Consider the following 23,366-nt stretch of genomic DNA (forward strand, 5'->3'; position numbering starts at 1 on the left):
GGAAGGATCTTACCTAACTACTGATGATAATTTTGAAATGTGTAGAAATTTAGTGCAGTCACTCGGGAACCACACAAGGGGAAAATGGTACCACGTAATATTTTAATACAAAAAATACTGAAATTACAAGCATAAGAGAGATAATTAAACGGTTGCCAACCCACTGGAGCGATGAATATCCAGAATCTTAAGAAAGGTAATGGCAAAGAAAATTAAACAAATAATCACTGGCGTGGCGACAAAAGACTGTCACTCTTCTCCACAACACAAGAGTTCACGAGAAAATAAATGTATCAGAAAGCACTGAGTTTGCAGTTACTCAATCTGAAACATTAAATTTTGAAAGTGAAGTTAAATGAGGTTGCTGGTTAAATAAATTTTGTGACTAAACCTTCGTTTGGTAAAAAATGATTTTCAGTGACATCAACATAACGTAATGCAAAAATTGGAGAAAGGCAAGCAATTTACCTTTAATTATTGAAAGACTGAATTGATTATACTTTAAGAAAATGAGCAACTGATGTAACGTAACAATAAGATACGTACCAAGCAAGCAGCAGTCACTCGTTAAGCTAACTACAGAATAAATGAAATTTTGCACTTTTAATTTGTACTGTATCTTTAGTTGTTAGTTTTGCTTTACCAGTGACATTTTACGTTACTTTCAGTGAGTGAAGTTAATACTCAAATTAGTTAAGTCTCTGTTGTGGAATGAAAGAATGAACAGTTACTGTGGTGTCACCGCCAGATACCACACTTGCTAGGTGTAGCCTTTAAATCGGCCGCGGTCCGGTAGTGTACGTCGGACCCGCGTGTCGCCACTATCAGTGATTGCAGACCGAGCGCCGCCACACGGCAGGTCTAGAGAGACGTCCTAGCACTCGCCCCAGTTGTACAGCCGACTTTGCTAGCGATGGTTCACTGACAAATTACGTTCTCATTTGCCGAGACGATAGTTAGCATAGCCTTCAGCTACGTCATTTGCTACGACCTAGCGAGGCGCCATTATCATTTGCTATTTATCTTGTGATACATGTACCGTCAGACCGATGTTCACCAATTATGAATTAAAGTTAAGTATTCCAGTAGTTACTTACGTTCTTTGCTACTATAAATTCCCATACCTGTTCCAGACCTCACGCCAGCCTGCGTGAGCTTAAACACGTGCCTTTCGGCTACCCTTCACAGTGGATTGGCTGTCTTGCCAGTCCACAACAGTTACTGAGGCAGCAAAATTTAGATTGGTATTGGTCATTAGCAAAGAAACAAAACTGGCAGTATTAGTAAATCAATTCGGTGATTGCATGGAAAGGAAAGGGACCCTGCTTAATAATAATGTCCGAGGACAGTGACAACAAAGGAGCCCTACAAGTTTTAACTATTGCAGGTTATTATTTATGAAAGTTAGTCGAAAACTGTGTAAGAACTGGCACTGTGTAATGCCTCTGCAATATTGTTAACAGTCTTACGATGTTGTAGCTGTGCGGACGACGAAGAATGTAGCCCATGATAATGCTGAGCTGCTGTTGCCGCTGACTGAGAATCGCGAGTCGTCTCCAGAGCCACGGATAATTAAGGGACAGGTAACAGTTAGAACTACAGCTTCCTCCGCCAGCTCACTCCTACCACGCTCTCAATAGTCGCAGGTTAACGAATTCCGTGCTCCTACCCCGGCACGGTCGTAGCGGCAGCCCTACAAAAACTTCCGCACTCTTTCATGACTCAAGCTGCTCTCCATCCTTTCTGCTCGCAACGCGACAGAGATTCTCCACACGCAAAGATAAACAACGAGACAGTACTGCCATTTCGTCGTGCTATCGATACATTAAATTACAGTTCCCTTGGCTATTACCAAGCAATTTACAATATTTACATTATAATTACAGTCAATTATATACAGTCAGAAATAAATACACTACTACATCCAAGACATATTAAATACAGGTCCGGTAATAAACTTTACAGTATCAGAATCAGAAGTTCTGTACAAGTTATACACGGATATTAAACGTCGAAAAATTTTGGATGGAGCAGAAGGTATTTTATCTGAATTTTCGGTGTTACAAGTTCCATGAATACAAACTAAATGTTGTTCTCTGAACTAAAGTTGGTATAAATGTATTCTTCTGTCCTGATGTACTATTCGAAAAACATTTCTAAGCTAGCAAATGGTTCAAATGGCTCTGAGCACTATGAGACTTAACTTCTGAGGTCATCAGTCCCCTTTAACTTGGAACTACTTAAACCTAACTAACTTAACGACATCACACACATCCATGCCCGAGGCAGGATTCGAACCTGCGACCGTAGCGGTCGCGCGGTTCCAGACTGTAGCGCCTAGAACCGCTCGGACACTACGGCCGGCTCTAAGCTAACAGTACTTAGTTAAATCTCTGCCTGTACACAATAATTCTATTCACTGTTCTGTTTCTACCGATGACTAACAACCAATGTCTATCTATCGGCAATCGTTTCTACCCGCTCGACTGCTTGAAGACTTGAGAGACTTTTTCACATATTCCCAGGAGACTTGATGACGAAGTTTGTGGTGAACTTGAGATGAATACTAAAATAACATTTTATGTCATAAACAAAAAAGAAAAGGACTATTCACTTAAGCTGAGAGCAGCCTCCAGTGACGTTACGTAATAAGAAATGACAAAAAGAACATTTATTTAAACCAGAGATATCTACACAGAGCTACGACCAAATCACAGAGAGAATGCTGAACCACACAGATCAAAATGACACAGAGGAAGACTCCAGTGAATCTCACCACACGGCAGGCGGCACTGGTTGGAGGTCGTAGGACGAGATACTCGCATTCGATGAGCGAATCGAATGGCGAGCGAATTCGGACCACGTAGCTGTGTTGTGTTCAAAGCGTTGAACAGCGTGTGACGGGGCTGCAGCTGCTGCTCCGTCAAGCACAGTGGGCCGGTGTGCCGACGAGGAGAGCTGACTGCGCCACTCTCCGGTAGTCTTCCAAATTGAAAAACTATTGAAATAAAAACGCATTTTCAATATACCACCGTTTTAAATCAGACCTAAAAATATAAAATTACTTCCCCTAGCTCCAATACAGATTCTTTGTGCCACAGAGATAGTTTTGAATATTTGTGATTGTTAATTTTTAATAGCTACGAATACACTTAAGACATCTTTTTTTAAGGTCCAAATACCTAATTTTATTATTATTATTCTCGAGTCAGAAACATACTAATATACAGTAGCAATACACGTCAATAAATATGTAGATATATGTATATACAAATTGTATTTATATTACATGTGCCCAGTACTTTGCAGCCTCCAAGGCTCTTGGAGTGGCTTGCAGGAGATCAATCTTCGTGCAGGATGTAGGGCACAAAAGGCACTGGAGCATGTGGCTTGTGGTTTGTTCTTGTCCAAAAGCACAGGACGTATCTTGTGTTATGAAGCCCCATCTCTTCAGGTTGTCTCTGGATCGTCCAACTCCTGATCGTAATCTGTTTAAAGATTTCCACACCAGCCAGCTCTCGTTGTGTCCAGGTGGTAGTTCTTCAGCTTCTGGCGTCTGCAAGTGAGGCGTCGACTTCTTCCATAACTCCAGCCTTGCCTTCTCTGGTGAAATGGTGAGCTTCTCGGATGTTCTCAGGAAGCTCTCTCGCGATCTCAGCCGTTGCTGTGGTGGATTATGTCCGTGCAGTGGATGGGCACTGTCCTGTTCCACTTGCAGTATCTCCTTGTTGGCAGCCACTGTTCTGCGTACCCATGGTGGCGCTATTCCAGCCAGGCACTAGAGCTTATCAGTTGGGGTAGGTCTTAAGCAACCTGTGATCAACCTGCAGGTTTCGTTGAGAGCAGTGTCTACTTGTCTGGCATGAGATGACCTGTACCAGACTGGAGAAGCGTATTCAGCAATAGAAAAGCACAGTGCCATTGCAGAACAGCGAATAGTTTGTGGACGTGATCCCCACTGAGTCCCGCTAGTTGGCGAATTAGGTTGTTTCGAGCGGAGACTTTCATTTTGGTGTTCTTGCAGTGAGTTTTGAATGTCAGAGTACTACCGAGAGTGACTCCCAAGTATTTAGGTCCGTGATGATGCTGGAGTTGGATGCCTGACAGTGCAATATGTAACTCATGATTAGCTTCCCTGTTCCGTAAATGAAAGGCACACACTTGTGTCTTCGAACGGTTTGGTCTGAGTTGGTTCCGATGCTGTTGTCGGGTTTCTTTCCACTCTTTCAAAACATGAGCTCTGCGTAGCAAGGGCTAGGTCATCTGCATATGAGAATCTCCTTGCGCCTGGGGTCAATGGCTGGTCGTTGATATAAATGTTGAGGAGAAGTGGAGCCAAGACGCTTCCCTGAGGTAGACAATTTTTCTCCGCTCTCCAGCGACTGCGTTGTCCATGAAATTCAACAAAAAACCTGCGATTTTGGAGGAGGGTGCTGAGTAGTCTAAAGAGGTGGGCGTTCTTGATCATATTGTATAATTTTGCATGGAGTAAACGATGGTGGACAGTATCATACGCTGCTGTGAGACCCACGAAGATCATGCACGTTACTCGACGGGTTTCATCCTCTATTAACTGAGTGAGATTCAGAAGTTGCCCTGTGCAGCTTCTGTTTGGTCGAAATCCTCCTTGTTCCGGTATGAGAAGAGGGTCTATTACTGGTAGGATTCTATTCAGAATCATACGTTCGAACAGTTTGTAAAGGTGACTCAAAAGGCTAACTGGTCTGAAATTCTTGGGATGATTTGCTTCCTTTCCAGGTTTCAGTAGAGCTATCACCCTGCTCTTTCGCCAGATCTTTGGTATTTGGCACTGGTTCATGCAGTTGTCGAAAAGCTGCAGGATTTTCTGGGCCGAAATTCTTGACTTGCTCCATACGGATGTTATCTAGACCGGATGCTTTACCAGTTTTGCTCTCCTTAATAGCCTTGCTTAATTCAGATATCTCGAATGGGAGAGTCAGATTCCTCGTTTGTTCTTGGGCCTCTCGCTGTACTTTCGGAACTTTGATTCTATGGCTTCCTTTCCCATTCATGAGCAGTTGGTGTGCTATCTGACCCTCAGTAATGTTGCAGTGTGCTGTGGACCTGGTTGGGTCAGTATTGAGGCGTCTCAATAACCTCGACGCTTTATGACTGTTTCTGGTGAGATCAAGTTCTGCCATAGTTTAACCCAAGAATTCCTTTTGGATTCTTTCAGAGATGCAATAAGTTTATTCCCAGCCGATAGCGTTGTCTCGTCGAATGGATCTTCTTTGAATAGTATCTTATACTCTGTAAATTGAGCACTGAGTTCTGAAGTTAGACCAGGAATTGCAATTCTGGAGCACCTCTTTACAGCCCTCATAGAAGTGTCATATGAGTCAGGTGAAGGTTCAATATTGGGAACTGCAGCGTCCAGCGTTTCTGTAAACTTCGGCCAGTTGACTTTCCTGAAGTTAAACCTCCTTCTGATCGGAACTGTCTGTGGTCTAACTGCTGCGTAGATTTCGCACATGATCGGTCTGCGCTGTGTATTTGGAATAGGATTGCAGACAGTTTTTATGCACCGTTGTGAGATGTTCTCGCTGCAAAATATCAGATCGGGGTTGTATCCGCGTTTCCATCTGCCACTGCTGAAAGATGCAGGTTGCTTAGGGTCATGTATAAGGCTCAGATGATTGCCTTCCACCCACTCTTGTAATGCTGTACCATTCTCATCGTCATACTCATAGCCCCAGGTGGTGCTGTGACAGTTGAAGTCACCAGTCACTATTTGTGTGTGTTGACTACAAAAGTTATCAGGTAGATTGATTTTGAGATCAACGTCCGGTGGTTTGTATACGGATGTGACTGTACAGCCTTTGATTTCCAAAGTTAAGATTTCAATATCATTTGCTTCAGTAAAGGCTGATGATATTATCTATATATCTGGTTGGACAAATATAGCACTTCCGTATTTTGGGTGGGGTCTTTCCGTAGCCAGTCGCATTCTGTTTATTTTTGGTCTGCGCATTTCACAGCTTCTGTGGGTCTCCTGTATGCACAGCACATCGCACTTGGTTTGTCTGCACAGCTCTTGTAACAGTTCTTGTTTTGGTAATGATATACCTTCTATATTCATCGATATGATGGTCAACTGTGGTCCTGAAAAGGACCAAGATGATGTTTCTGGTGTGAAAGGATCAGCCGCCAGAGAAACCTGACGCCCAGGGTACACCCGATTGCAAGTCTTATCTTGGTCGGAAATCATTGCAATCTTCGTGGAGGGTCCTTTCATTTTTTTATTATTAACAATACTTTTTTATTATTAACAATACTTTAAACATAAGAAACTCAGTGATACCAATTTACTAGAGTATGAATCTTTCATGTCGTATTTAAACACCGCGTGTCGTGTTTCGTGCAGATTACGAGACATTTAAGGCGAGGACTTCTGTACAAGAAGGCTACTGAACGACTGAATGTGTCAGTTCACAAGCAGTCGTTGGTCAGTGACTGTTCAGGACGTTTAAAGTATCGGGTCAGGCTAAATAAGTTCTGGTTCTTTCGGGTGTGAACTTGAAGGAGAGACAGTAAGTAACATTTCATAACTGCTGTCGGCATATGAAATACGGACTTGATAGCCCTTTTCCTTGTTTTAAAGACAATAAACCAACTAAAAGGAAATTTCTGACAGTTTTTTCAAACGACTCGTGCACCGATACCGAACGGTCGATAGTTTAACTAACTTTCAGATTCTGCCCACAGACTGGAGTTATGTGGCATTTGGGTGGTAGGTATTTAGCTGACTTTTCGTCAACGTTGCTTTTTTCGGCTACAACAGTATCTACCATCGCAAAGTCATGGAGCAGACAACCTCAAGGCTATACAGGTAGGTGGATACATTGTTTAAATGGTAGTGAGAGACCAACCCGCCATGCCGCACTACAGCAGTATATATATAATCCCAAAAGATATCTTTCACTCTGAACCCTTAGAAGTATACAAACACGTAAGAACTACAGCAGAAGGAAGAGGGTTTTTAACAGATTGCCAGGAACACAATTAATGTAAATGGAAACCTAAAAATTAGTTCAGGTCAGATAAATATAGATCATGAGATCATGGGCAAACAATCCAACACGTACAAATTACAACCAAGCAATAATGCCCTCTTAACTGAACAATGCATGTAACTGGTAGTAATGATTTAACACCAAATAATCTGCCACCAGCGGTTAATACGCTCAAAGTTTCTAAAGTATCTAAAGAATATTTCCAGAATTATTGTTTTTCCGTTTTCGTTTATTAAACATTACTTTAATATATACATGTCAGATTGACGCAAATGCGACTGCGAATAAGGACTGGTGCAGGCCAGTTCCGGTGCGAGTATCATCATGAGCGAGTATTCTGATCGGCCGTCAGTATGGTCAGCCAATCAGAATTGAGACGGTTCCCGCTCGTTAGCTCATAGTTATACTGGGACTCAGGCTGGAAGAAGAAAGTCGCTCACTAGCTTTGAACGCGGACGGTCACGTTACTAGTGCCAGTAAAAATAATGTGTAATATGAAGAATTTCTTAGTGTTTGAGGTATTGGTGAGCTAAGTGGATAGCAGTTGTTGTTGAGTACTGCTTGGCAAAATTTCAGAGGTTTGGACTAAATCTGTAGGACAGATAATGGCGTGTGAAATATTGTCCTTCATAGAATCCGCATGGCATGTTTCAGTATTCAACTACTGAGCATTTTTCACGAGCAGTTTCTTTTTTAGAAATCCACAAGAAGGACCTAGTGTAATAACTCATATTAGTGGTGAAATTAATGACTTTGAAAACGTCGTTTGATTTGGGTGGGGTTTGAACAGATTTCTGGCTGCTGTGCGTGTGAAATGTGTGTATGAATCGTGAACTGGAAGGAAACAACCAATAGTTTAAATGTGGACTGAATAGTACCCTTTCTTTGGTTATCAAGGACAAAATAAACATTATTGTTTGGAAAATTGAGACATTATTTTCCAGAAGCCATTCCATTTTCTTACTGCCCGATAAAACTGGATGACAGTGTTTCTACAGAACTTTCTTTCATAACTGGAGTTGCTCAGCCTCAGTAATTGTAGATATTAGGTGGTGTTTTTTATGAACGCTACTTTTATATCATCTTATAAGTAACTACGTTGCCGAGTGAAGGGAGACTGAGCAGACGCCGTTCTGAGGTAGGTGAATTTTAATTTGCAGCCGTCACAGTGACAACGACGTTAAGAGACAAGAAATTATACCCTGAAACGCCGTAACGTCATAGTTTCTGATGCTGTACCATTTTCTTCACACTTCGACAACCAGCCCTGCACTGGATCGTAACTTTCCAATCAATAGCCTAAGAGGAAAGAATCTTTGAAACCTGCCTACTTGATTCGAAATAAACAAAACGCCCCACTGGGGTCACTTAATGCAGTTAAAAGGAATCAGTTCTTTCACCGAGACACTCACAGTCATTAATAATCGTGATTTATGCGTAACATACGTGGCTCACGTCCACCGCAACTGTCAAAAATTCACGAATGTAGCCACGGACAAAAACCAGTCCATCGTAGGGGACTTGCATCCCGGGTCACCATCAGCTCCACAGCATTAAGTGCTTTGCTTACCGGATACGTCTACGTATTTCTGTCGCTCCACCCTGTCGGCGCTGCTGCAGGTAAACGACCACTAGGGCAAGGAAAACCGACTATGCGGTTCTGCCGACGTCTTTACCGGCAAAGTTCCGGTACCAAGAAGCGGTCCCATCCACGAAGGCGTCAGTGACTCGTAGTCACACGTCTCCACGAAGCTACTGCTCTTCGAGCAACCATCTTCTACTAGATGTCAGCACCGACTCTCCCTCAACCAACCCAGAAATACCTTAGGGCAGCTCGGCAGGGACACGCTTGCCATTTCGCGCCAGAGATCGCTCTACCGGCGCCGCACAAGTTACACAGTACTTCGGTGTGCGCGCGGTTCAGTGAAATGGTAAGGAGCTGAGCTATTCGTGCATCAAAAATGCGTTGGATGGACACTATGTCTTTCGTTTCAAATGATGCTAGTATTTTATAGCCATTAAAAATTCACAATCACATATTTTCAGGACTATCTACATGCGTAAGAAATCCGTATAGGGCTAGGAGAAACTATTTTATATTTTTCAGTCCACATTAAAAGTGTAGTATTTTAATAATTCACATTAATTTAAACAATAATGTTCTGCTTCTTGTGCGTGTGATACTTTCAACCGATTTCAAACAATTTGATCAGATAACAACAGAGATAATGCGGTAAATTATACTTTTTCTCTTCATAATGACTGAATCAATTTATTGCTCTTCCTTCTACGAGGCGTATTCCGAAATTAAAGTCCTCAGTGCGGTCGAGAACTGTCATGAAGAAGGAAATGCACGGCAGTTACGCTGTGTGGGCTGCATCAAACCAGGCGAAATCTCTCACAGGCACTCATACTTGGCGGGAGACACTGATTCCTAGGCATCTTTTCGCGCTCACTGTGCGCTCAGAACTGAAAAGACCGATGTGACGCGATAGACGGACATAATAGAGACGTTATCCAACACACATATGCAAAATTTTATCGTATTTTCAATGCTGTTTCCATTTCGCGACCGATCAGACCTTACTTTCGGAATACGCCTCATATGTTTATCACACGAAAACACTGTGGAAGTAAAAATTAACTTCGAGCTCACACTAAGGCTTACCAGTGATTGCCTTTCCTGTGAACCCTTCGCGTTTGTGACCTGGGAAAAGGGAAATAATGGCAAAGGTACACCAAGTACCCTCCACCATACGCCAGACAAGAAAGTGATTTAATATTGCCTTGGCATCAAGTTCTGAGCTGTGGGTAAAATTTCAAATCTGTAGTTCATCGGGACGTTAGTTTAAAACCAATTGCGAGATTTTTACAGAACGGACACACAGACAAACCAGATAGCGAGCTAATAAATACGTGTTCAATTATGTAGATACGTTGTCAGCTACGTGGGAGGCTAAGAACCTGAGCCTACCTGCAGGTACACAGTAATTGACCATGTCCCTTTTCAGACACTGTACTGGCACAGCCCTAACCGACAGAACAGCAGTTTTCATTGTATGAACATGTCTCCTACAGGGTAGAAGACGTGAACATTTTTTAACGGTTGTGGTCGCCGTCATTTTAAATATATTATTAACTCTAGGCTGAAAATGACGACAGATTTTTCCAGGTTTTGTTCTTCAGAAGGTTAGGAATCATTATAATGTAGTTTCTTTTCTCTAGGTTTAAATGTTTCAAATGGCTCTGAGCACTATGGGACTTAACTTCTAAGGTCATCAGTCCCCTGAAACTTAGAACTACTTAAACCTAACTAACTTAAGGACAGCACACACATCCATGCCCGAGGCAGGATTCGAATCTGCGACCGTAGCGGTCACGCGGTTCCAGACTGTAGCGCCTAGAACCGCTCGGCCAGGCCGGCCGGCTCTCTTGGTTTAAATCACGGTTAAATTTTCGATTAACTCCAAATAAAGTTAATGCGGAAACTGGGGATACATTGGTGGATTCTTCATTACCAAAGACTCTTACTTTCATTACCTGACTGATTATTTATTAATTTCTACTCAACTGTGTCTTTGATTTGCGGCTTTTTGCAGCCACTCTTGCCCACACCTCTGCATGTTACCTTCCTCACGGTTTGCAGTATGTGGTGTTAGAGGCCGAGGGTACTGGCTTAAAACAGAAGCTGAGGTGAAATCATTAACAAAGCTATGTTGATTTATCAAAAATGCACAAAATAATATATGTTATAACCAAACGAAAAAAAAGTCTCCACACTGGCTTGTTCACCACACATCACTACTAAGTAAGACCTGCTATGAAAATACACACATCAAAAGTTTTGCATCACCTCGGTTCCAAGAGATCCGGAACCTGTACAGAAAATTGGAATAGAGATCAACATAAACATCATTTCCGCCTTTTTTATTGCTCATGAAAACCGCACATTCCATGTTCTACCACCATACAGCGAGATCTTCAGAGGTAGTGGTCCAGATTACTGTACACGGCGGTACCTCTAATACCCAGTAGCACGTCCTCCATTGAAGCATGCCTGTATTCGTCGTGGCATACTATCCACAAGTTCATCAAGGCACTCTTGGTCCAGATTGTCCCATTCCCCAATGACGATTCGGCACAGACCATTCAGAGTGGTTGGTGGGTCACGTCGCCTATAAACAGCCCTTTTCAATCTATCCCAGGCGTGTTCGATAGGGTTCATGTCTGGAGAACATACTGGCCACTCTAGTCGAGCAATGTCGTTATGCTGAAGAAAGTCATTCACGAGATGTGGACGATGGGGGCGCGAATTTTCGTCCATGAAGACGAATGCTTCGCCAATATGCTGCCCATATGGTTGCACAGTCGGTCGGAGGATGGCATTCACGTATCGTACAGCCGTTGCGGCGGCGCCTTCCATGACCACCAGCGGCGTACGTCGGCCCCACATGATGCCACCCCTAACCAGCAGGGAACCTCCACCTTGCTGCGCTCGCTGGACAGTGTGTTTAAGGCGTTCCGCCTGACCGGCTTCCCCCCAAACAAGTCTCCGACGATTGTCTGGTTGAAGGCATATGCGATACTCATCAGCGAAGAGAACGTGATGCAAATCCTGAGAGATCCATTCGGCATGTTGTTGGGCCCATCTGTACCGCGCTGCATGGTATCGTGGTTGCAAAGATGGACCTCGCCACGGACGTCGCGAGTGAAGTTGCGCATCATGTAGCCCATTGCGCATAATTTGAGTCGTAACACGAAGCCCTGTGCACGAAAGGCTTCATTCAACATGGTGGCGTTGCTGTCACGGTACCTCCGTGCCATAATTCGTAGGTAGCGGTCATCCACTGCAGTAGTCGCCTTTGGGTGGCCTGAGTGAGGCATGTCATCGACAGTTCCTGTCTCTCTGTATCTCCTCCATGTCCGAACAACATCGCTTTGGTTCACTCCGAGACACCTGGACACTTCCCTTGTTGAGAGCCCTTCCTGGCACAAAGTAACAATGCGGACGCGATAGAACTGCGGTATTGACCGTCTAGGCATGGTTGAACTACAGACAACACGTGCTGTGTACCTCCTTCCTATTGGAATGACTGGAACTGATCGGCTGTCGGACCCCCTCCGTCTAATAGGCGCTGCTAATGGATGGATGTTTACATCTTTGGGCGGGGTTAGTGATATCTCTGAACAGTCAAAAGGAGTGTGTCTGTGATACAATATCCACAGTCAACGTCTATCTTGATGAGTTCTGGAAACGTGGTGATGCAAAACCTGTTTTGATGTGTGTATTACATATATGAATGTCATACGTATTTTTCATAAAGGTAAGACATTTTGTTACTTAATGCTAGGGTGTAGTTTTGCACAGCACACGTTTTTGGGGGCTTATTCGTCCTCTAGTTTGATGTGGTCCACCGCAACTTCCTCTCCTGTGCCAACCTCTTCATCTCAGAGAAGCGCTTGGAAAATATGTCCTCTATTATTTGTTGGATATTTATTGAATTAGTCTTCTGAACAGTTTGTACCCTTTACAACTCTATCTAGTAGGCGTGCCACAAAAGTTATTCACTGATGTCCTAAAACACCTCTTATAGATCTGTTCTGTTTTTTGTCAGTGTCTTCAACACATTTCTTCCTCACCGATTCTGCGGAGTATCTCCACATTCCATGTCTTATCAGCACGTCTAATTTTCAAAAGCCTTTCAAAAATCCTTTCAAAAACCTTTCAGAAGTATCGTTTATCTTCTTTTTCGGTTTCCACAAAGTCGATGATTTACGTCCATAGAGTGGTGTGCTACAGACGCAAATTCTCATAAAATTCTTTCTCAAATCCAGGTACCAGCAAATTTATTTTGGACGGACCGCCATCCTCCTTGTGGTACTCGGTTGGAACTCACTCAAAAAGTATACGCATGCTTCATACTTGATAGTATTCTTTCCATTCATGGCATTTTCGTACATCGGAGAAGCAAGTCAAAGGAGTTACTCAAAACTGGATGTATGCAGGTTGTCGTTTTTCTTATGAATGATTTTAAAATTTACGTTATGTACTAAATAATATAAAATTACCTACCACTGCTGTCATCTGATGCTCTAAGGCACCAGATACCACGCTACTTTGTGATACGCTGTAGTCTGCTACTCGAAAATGCCGCAATTGACCTGCAATGCTGCTGATTGCCATGTGATGGTTCTGTACAACTGAATTTATCCATATTGTGCAGAACTGGTTGAGGTGCGTAGCTGTATTATAAATTTACGAAATAATTTCTATTGCTTCAGTATCTTTTTAATAATATTAACAATAATTACTTTTTATATTTAATATGTGGCATGACATAAATATACTTCTCTAACAAAGATTGAATTTTCATTGCTTGTATTCCCTTAGCATAAGAGTCTTTGGAATACAAACATCTGAAGGTGAAAGTGCTGGATTGTACTAGGTAAGGTGAATACTCGAATTCGGTTTATTGGGAGAATTTTAGAAAAGTGTGGTTCATCTACAAAGGAGCATACGAGACCCTAGTGCGACCCATCTTTGAGTGCCCTCCGAATGTTAGGGATCCGCGCTGCGTCCAATTAAAGGAAGACATCGAAGAATACTGAGGCGGGCTGCTATATTTGTTACCGGCAGGTTCGAACAACACTTAAGTATTATGGTGACGCTTCGGGAACTCAAATGGGGATCACTGGAGAAAGGCGTCGTTCTTTTCAAGAAGATCTACTGAGAAAGTTAAGTGGACAGACGTTTTAGGCTGAATGCAGAACGACTGTACTACCGCCAACGTACATTTCGCGTAAGGACATCGAAGAGAAGATTACAGAGTTTAGCACTTGTCATCATCATCAGTTATCTGCTATATTAGCAGGTCCTTTGCCTCTCCATTTTCTGCGATCCATTGCTTCCTTCTTAAGGCTGCTGTATGTTGTACCGTCCATCATGTCATCCAGTATCTGGTATCTCTTCCTTCCTCGCTTCCTTTTCCCTTCTACATAACCTTCTAAAACTGTTTTTATCAGTCCGTCATTCTTTCTTAATATATGCCCAATCCAATTTCTTTTTCTTCTCTTTATTACATCTAGTAACTGCCTTTTCTCTCCCACTCTTCTCAGTACCTCTTCATCTTTTACTCTGTCCATCCAACTTATTCCTTCCATCTTCCGCCATGTCCAGATCTCAAAAGCCTCCAGCCTTTCTCTGTCTTTTTTCCTCATAGTCCATGTTTCAGCGCCATATAGAAGAACACTCCATACAAGACATTTTATGAGTCTCTTTCTGAGTTCTCTGTCCATACCGCTGCAGAAGATTCTCCTTTTCTTATAAAACGCCTCTTTTGCCATTGCTATCCTTGTTTTAATTTCTGTGGTGCACTTCCAGTCGGTGTCTATCCTGCTACCAAGATACTTAAAATTTTGCACCTGTTCTAGTTTTTCTCCATTCAGCACAATTTTTAGTTCCTTATTTCCTCCTATTGCCAATACTTTTGTTTTATTTGTGTTAATTTTCATTCCATATTTTTTTCCGTTAGTTGCAATGGTGTCCACCAAAACCTGTAATTCTTTTTCCCCTGTGGCTAGAAGGACCATGTCCTCAGCAAATCTCAAGCACCCTACTCTTCTTCCTCCAATTTCTACTCCTTTGGCATCTAATGAGCATTGGTCAATCATATTTTCCAAGTAGAGGTTGAAAAGAGTAGGTGATAAACAGCATCCTTGTCTTACTCCTTTCCCTAGTCTGATCCAGTTTGTACTTTCTCCTCTCACTTTAACTGAAACTTTTTGATTAAGGTACAATGAGTTTATAAGTCTTCTGGTTTTCCAGTCCACTCTCTTTTCCCTCATAATAGTCGCCAGCTTGTCCCAAACCACATTGTCAAATGCCTTTTCTAAATCGATGAAGCACATATATACGGAGGCATATAGACAGTCGTTCTTCCCTCGCTCTATTTGCTAGCGGAACAGGAAGGAAAATGGCTGGTAGTGGTACAGGGTATCCTCTGCCATGCAGCATACGGTGGCTTGCGATGTATGTATGTAAATGTAGTTGTGTTTATTACGGTGCTCTGCATGTCAGGCAAATATTTTACAGAACAAATGTAAATAAATTCATTAATACAATGATCTAAACACACAAATCGCTAAAGGTGTATCCTAAAATAAATGAATCTTTTTGTACAGGGTGAAATTAAGGTACATATCCTTACTGGTACATCCAATGCATGAACCTCGTTATACTTCAGATTAATGTGACGCACGTGTACGTGACGATGACAATATGCTGTCGAAACGCGTCGGGCTAATAAATATTAGCAAAAAAAGGCTGAAGCAGTAAAATTTATTTCAAAAGTTATGTACAGTATTTCTATAACGACAGCATGGCGAAAGTTTCCCTGCATTGCTTAATATTTTACCGATTTTTCCGCTTTTCGGTTTTCTCCAATTTATAGATGAAGGAACTTTTCTTCAAAATTTATTACGTTTTTGCTGCAACAGTCACAGGCATATTGAGCTGCAGCGTTCAGTAAAGCTAAGTGTCCGAATAGAAGGTCGTCGAGCGATCTTCTCGACTGCAATCCTAACCTTGAATTCTGACGTTTGAATAGGTGCCTGCCGGTGCAAAGTCTCAGGTATTCAGGCGGTTCTTGTCATCTTTCCCTAGCATCTAGTTATCTGTAAATAGTTCCTTCTCTTATAGCATTGTTTCGGTAGCTCTGTAGCGAGGGAAGCTAATTACTGAACAACGTATACCGCATTGCCTTGGACTGCTCCATTTCGCCACATAAGTCAGATTAGCATGCACAGTAATTCCTCCCCGTAACTTGGCGCCGTGTTCGCCTTCTCCAGTCGGCTAATTATATGTGCAGAACAGGTTCCTCAGGGAGGACAGCTCAGATGTGAGGTGTTACGAAACCACAGACCGCCGGACCAACCTTGCAATTGATGCATCCACCACAGTTATTACCCGTTGCGAAAATCGTTATCCCTTCTCTACGTATCTTGTACGTTATAAAACCACCAAAATTAGATCAACGCTAATTTGTGGCCTACGACGCCAAGTTTACAAACCATTAGTGCGCTGTCAAGCTAACGACGTCAACATTTTGATGACAACGCAAGAAGATAGATGTGAGGTGCCCTAAAAAGTACGTCGTGGAAGATAACTTCCGGAAGATTGGAACAGTAGGTATGATTCAGTAAACGTTGCACTCTCATGGACTAAACACGCTGTTAAAATGAGTCTGTCACCGAGTCAGTTACAGAAGCACTTTTTTTAAATTGCAAGCTCTAATAACAATAAGAAGTAAACACTTCAAACATTGCGGCCTAACCTTCTGTAAGACTTCACACATTTAGGGCGTAACTTGAATAGCCCTTCCAGAAATACGGCGTTTCGTAAACATAAGTTCATCGCTATCATCATCATCAACAACAACAACAACAACAGTTATTTATGATCCACTGCTGGGTTCAGACCTCTTCCAGACATTACCATAGAGCACGGTCTTCAGATTTTAGTATGCGAAGTTGTTCTGCTTATTTATTTGCGTCGTCAACACACTGGCGATGACGTCGTTCCTAGGGCGTTTCTTATCACAAGGAACCCAGCGCAGAGTATATCCTTACTCAGTCTACCATCATTTCGCCTTGCATGATGCCCGACCGATCTGCATTTCTGTCATCTTGCTGTCGCTATATCGTCCTCAGGTCCTGTCTTTTCCCTCATCCTGAGGTCTTATCGGCAGTGAAATGTATTTGTATTCTACATATATAACCATTCATATAAAGTGCTGTACACTGAATTAGACTAGACTCTCAGTAATCCGGTCATTCCTTGCACATATACAGGGTGTTTCACAATTCATGTTCCACACTGCTACAGGTGTTAGAGGGGGCGTAGTAGATCAAGTTTTACATAGGAGCGCATGTTCGGGAACGTCATCCAACGACGCTAAAAAGGTTCAAAGTTATGGGCGCCGGCACCTGTAAATGTATGTATATAAAGGGCGATTCAGTGAGAATGTTACAAACTTTCCAGAAGGGTGGGCAATGATAAGTGTATCAATTTGAGGTAAGGGTCCCTGTACCGGAAGCGAACAAGTGAAAAGTTATAAGCGAAAACCGTTCTGATATCTTTGAAAGCTGAATATATGTACTGGTACTGTTGTTACTAAGATTATAGTGTAGGCAACTTTCAGAGGTGGCAGTATGGACCGAAACAGGAATAAATTTCCAGTAATCATGGTCTCTCAAAAGTCATACCTTGAGGGCTATGAGCACATGTTCATGTTCGCTAGTGTGAAACATATCTCTTCTACTGAGCAAATATTCACGGCTCTTATGGTACACACTTTAGAGCCCATTTATTCCTGTTTTGGTCCTTACTACCACCTCTGAGAGTTCCCTCCCCTACAATCTTACCAGCAACAGTACCAGTACGTGTATTCCTCCGTCAGAGGTATCACAACAGTTTTCGCTTATAGCTGTTGACGTGTTAGTTTCTCATACAGGGACCCTTACCTCAAACTGATACATTTGTCCTTTTCCATCATTCTAGAAAGTCTGTAACATCATCACGGAATCACCGCGTACTTAGATTCATTTACAGCCGCCGGCGCCCGTAACTTTGACGCTTTGTACTGTCGTTGGCTGTCGTTTCTCAAGTGGGTTCCTACGTAAAACTGGATCTGCTAAGTCCGCTCCACAGCCTCTAGAAGCGAGGAATGTGAATTGTGAAGCAGTCTGTGGGTGCAGGATGGAATCTGGTTTCGCAGGATAGAGCGGATCAGGTTGTGGTTGTGGAGGCGGCCGTAATCAGTTACTGCCAGTTGCACAAAACACAAAGACTTTTACTTTGCTAAGAACCACTTAATTACACATTGCTTTAAAAGGATCAAAATAAAGCAATATGGCTGAAGGCCTAGCTAAGAAAACTTGAGATACCTCCTGGGCTGAAGGCCCAAAAGCACACCAAAAGCAAGAACAGCTGAGGGCCTGAACACAAGTTATAAAAAAATTGCTTTAAAGAATACACGAGGCTGAAGGCCTTACTTAAAAAATATTTCACGTAAATACTCGGCTGAAGGCCACACACATTGAACAACTCAGGGCTTAGGGCCTGGGCCTGGATAACAAGAATTTCAGATGGAGCAAATTTAAAAAAAATCGTTTTAAACAAATGAAAACTCAAATTTTAATTCAACGGCTGAAGACCTTATCTTAAAAATATTTCACGTAGAAGCTCGGCTGAAGGCCACACACTGGACACTGAACAACTCAGGGCTTAAGGCCTGGATAACAAGAATTTCAGGTAGAACAAAATTTCAAAATTTGGTTTTTAAACAAATCAATCTTAAAATATTAAGTCGGCTGAAGACCTTATTTTAAAATTAAAACAAATTGAATTAACATACGGCTGAAGGCCTCGCACAGTACTTCAGACTAAAATAAAATCACAATCTAAAACCAACAGAGCAGTGGTGCTCAGAAGTTGGTGTGAGGAGGTAGCTCTAATGTAAGGTGCGACGAGACAGGCAGCCAAGAGCCATTTGAACCATTTGAAAAAATATGAACAAACGACCAAAAGGCTGTCGAACTACATGGCGTGCTGGACAGCATCAACACGGCGAGGAAAAACACACTGCTGGAAAACTACGCTAATGACCAGGGCAGGTAACTGAGGCGTTAACGGCCACAAGGCAGAAAATACCGCTGGTGCACTTCACTGATAAGTAACAACCAATTTAATGGTTAAAGACCATAAAGAAAGACGGCTGCAAAATTTCACTGACTCCAACACACACCGAGCGAGGTGGCGCAGTGGTTAGCACACTGGACTCAAATTCGCGAGGACGACGGTTCAATCCCGTCTCCAGCCATCCTGATTTAGGTTTTCCGTGATTTCCCTAAATCGTTTCAGGCAAATGCCGGGATGGTTCCTTTGAATGGGCACGGCCGATTTCCTTCCCAATCCTTCCCTAACCCGAGCTTGCGCTCCGTCTCTAATGACCTCGTTGTCTACGGAACGTTAAACACTAACCACCACCACCGCCACTGACTGTAGATGAGTCAATCAAGTCGTTCAAAGGAAAAATTTCTATTAAACATTACAACCGAACGAAATCTGTGAAACGTAGTTACGAACTGTTGTGTACTGCAGACCAGAAAGACTACTTTCCTGCCTTTGATATTATTAAGGGAGAAGTGAAGCTCTGGAGACGGAATTCGAAAATCATGCATTGGGAGAAAGAGTAGTTTGAGGGTTATCAAAGAAGTTTTCGAAAAAAACAGGAGATTGTACTTTGATTACCCTTTACTTACACTGCCCAGCTCGAAAGGCTAAAGGTAGAGAAAATATTGGCTTGTGGCAGCATGAGGATCAATAGGAAAGTGTTCCCAACAAGCCTTTCAGTTTCTAAGGAAACGAAAAGACATGACCTCGATGTCAGCTATAGAATTACGGTATTTTATGGAAAGACAACAAAACTGTGTGTCGGGACGCTAAACACCAACCACCACCACCACTCCAACACACCATACATTGCTGCTAGCTGGAATGGTCCAGGAGGCAACAACCGACAATGAAGGAAGAGATGTCACAGCAATTGAGGTTTCATAACAGGTTAACTGATCACTCAACTTCAGTGTCCAGGTTCGGTGGGCGACGAACTTTGTAGCTCTCGCACCTAGCTCCTCACAATGTGACCGCGCGTGCACGCCTCCAGTGGTCCCGGCCTCACCCAGCGCCGTGGTTGTACCTCGCTGCTCTGTCCCAACCGACCGACTGCCACACACACACACACACACACACACCACCACACGGAAATAAAGCAGTCACACCAAAGATGGTACAGCAGTACCAGTATCGATAAGCGCTGCTGCTGCCACTGATGGAGGCAAGTCAGCAACTCGTTATGGCCACTGGATCAGTTGTCTCGAGACACATAGTCTACAGACGACTGAACACACATGGTTTACTCGCCTGGAGACCTGCAAGATGCAATCCACTGACCCCTGGTCACAGGAGAGCCCGTAAAGCCTGGTATCCAGAACACAGTGCATGGTCACTGCAACAGTGGTCCCAGGTTATGTTCACGGGCGAGTCCAGGTATAATCTGGCGTGAACCAGGAACCAGATACCAACCCCTTAATATCCTTGAAAGGAACCTGTATGGAGGCCGTGGTTTGATGGTGTGGGGTGGGATTATGACCGGTGAGCGTACACCCCTGCATGTCTGTAACAGGTCAGTTGCATGGGGATGTCATTTTGCACCAGTATGTCCGTCTTTTCGCGGGTGCAGTGGTTCCCACATTGCTCCTGATGGATGATAACGCACGGCCCCACCGAGCTACCATCGTGGAGGGGTATCTTGAAACAGAAGATATCAGTCGAATGGTGTGGCCTGCCTGTTCCCCAGATCTAAACCCCATCGAGCACGTCTGGGATGCTCTCGGTCGACGCATCGCTGCACGTCTTCAAACACCTACGACACTTCAGGAGCTCCGACAGGAACTGGTGCAAGAATGGGAGGCTGCGCGACCACCTGATCCAGATTATGCCAACCCGTTGTGCGGCCTGTGTACGTGTGCATGCTGATCGTATCCCATATTGATGTCAGGGTACATGAGCAGGAAACAGTGGCGTTTTGTAGCATATGTGTTTCGGGACGGTTTTCTCAACTTGTCACCAATACCGTGGACTTACAGATCTGTGTCGTGTGTGTTCCCTATGTGCCTATGCTATTAGTGCCAGTTTTGTGTAGTGCCACGTTGTCTGGCACCACATTCTGCAATTATCCCTAATTTATGAGCATGAGTGTATAAAGGAAGCCACCATTCCACATACGTATAGCTTTATTTAACATGGTAATTAACTATGTGGCACGATAATTCATTGTTTAGAGCGTCATTTCTGCTTGAGTGCCTAGAGGGCGGATGGCGGCCTGTTTACTGAGAGGCCCTATCACTGAGGGCCGGGTTAGCGAGGGTTCAGTGAATTTGCATACTGGGTCCAAGTAATGATGATTTCTTTTGAGCAAATAGATGGATTGACAAAAGGAAAAAGGGAATCGGAACGTAGTTATAGTCGAATTAAATCATACGATACTGAGGGATTAGATTAGAAAATGAGACACTGAAAGTATTCCATGAGTTTTGCTATCAGGGCAGCAAAATAACACATAATAGCCGAAGTCGACAGGATATAAAATGTAGAATGGCAACGACTACGTAAACATTTGTGAAGAAAATGAATCTGTTAACATCGAATGTAAATTTAAGTGTTAGGATGTCTTTTCTGAACCCATTTGTCTGGAGCGTAGCCTTGCACAGAAGAGAAACGTTGGCGATAAGCAGATCAGACAAGAAGAGAAAGAAGCTTTTGAAATTCCGTGCTGTAGAAGAACGCTGAACATTAGATGGGTAGATCGCGTAAGTAATGAGGACGTACTGGACATAACTGAGAAGATAAGAAATTCGTGGCATAAGTACACTTTCTGAGACGTCGAGAAATCATTCTGGAGTGAATTGTGTACGCAGGGGGAGGGGGCAAGGAGGAGCGGAGGGATGAGCGGGGGAGGGGAGGGGGGGGGGGGTTGAAATTGCAGTGAGAGACCAAGAGACGAATCGCAATAACCAGCAGACGGATGTGGTTTGCAGGAGTCAAGCAGAGATGAAGGGGCTTGTGCAGGATAGAGTAGCGTGAGGACCTGCATATAATCAGTCTTCGGACTGAAGACAACAATAACACGACAAAGAAATTACCTAAGACAGTAAGTATGTAATATTCATGAATATATTTTGTGTCATGCTGATATCTCTCATCAGTATTTTATATAACGTGTGCTCTGAAGAACTGTATTCTCGAGAAGGTTGAATAACGTAATACGATAGATTCTGCCAATGATTTTCTAATAAAATCATATCTTATTGCTTACATAATGACCATGGTGTATTTCTGTGTGATCGTCACTGTTGGGTACACATTTGATGCTCTTGTAGTTTAACAGAAAACATGGTTTTGTAAAATCTTCCATTCTGTTACTGAGCAGTGAAAAATATATTTGTGAGAAATGAATAAAAACTGACGAGGCAAAACATTTTGACCATTGCCCAGTGCAAGATCGACTGCCTCGTGGTAGCGCTCCAGGCAACTGATGCTGAAAGGAAACTGCAGGGTGTATCAAAAAGAATCATCCGATTCGGCACGTCTGTGATTCTTAAACTAATAAACAACTACAACGAATTTTGTTTTTTGATGAACGGAAAACTCAAAAAGTTTTTTTTTCATACCCTTTCATTGGCGTGTAGTATGCCCTCCTTGAGATGCACGGCATATGTCAATGCAGTATTCAACTTGTTTCCATACTGTGACGAGAATGTCTTGGGTTACAGCTTCCACAGCTGCTGTTATGCGATGTCTCAATTCATTCATTATTTTCGGAATGGACACATTGAACAATAATAGCGGTGTGATATCTTCTGAATAACAAATTGGTCGCTTAGGGAACGTCTTGAACACACAAGCTGACGGCGAAATATTGCGCGTCGTTCGGACCGCGACAATAGTACACTCAAGCTCATAAATTAAGGATAATTGCACAATGTAGCGCCACACAACTTGGCACTACGCAAAACTGGCACTAATAGCATAGGCACATAGGGAACACACACGACACGGATCTGTAAGTCCACGGTATTGGTGATAAGTTGAGAAAACCGTCCCGAAAAACATGTGCTACGAAACGCCACTGTCTTCTGCGCATGTACTCCGACATCGATACGGGATATGAATACCATGCACACTTACACAGGTCGGACAACGGGTTGGCATACTCCGGATCAGGTGGTCGAGCAGCTGCTGGGGTATAGCTTCCCATTCTTGCACCAGTTGCTGTCGGAGCTCCTGAAGTGTCGTAGGTGTTTGAAGACGTGCAGCGATGCGTCGACCGAGAGCATCCCAGACGTGCTCGATGGGGTTTAGATCTGGGGAACAGGCAGGCCACACCATTCGACTGATATCTTCTGTTTCAAGGTACTCCTCCACGATGGCGGCTCGGTGGGGCCGTGCGTTATCATCCATCAGGAGCAATGTGGGAACCACTGCACCCGCGAAAAGACGGACATACTGGTGCAAAATGACATCCCCATGCAACTGACCTGTTACAGACATGCAGGGGTGTACGCGCACCAGTCATAATCCCACCCCCCACAATCAAACCACGACGTCCATACAGGTTCCTTTCAAGGACATTAAGGGGTTGGTATCTGGTTCCTGGTTCACGCCAGATGAAAATCACTGTTCAGATTATACCTGGACTCGCCCGTGAACAT

The sequence above is a fragment of the Schistocerca piceifrons genome, chromosome 6 (assembly GCF_021461385.2).
Source record: "Schistocerca piceifrons isolate TAMUIC-IGC-003096 chromosome 6, iqSchPice1.1, whole genome shotgun sequence".
NCBI lineage: Eukaryota > Metazoa > Arthropoda > Insecta > Orthoptera > Acrididae > Schistocerca > Schistocerca piceifrons.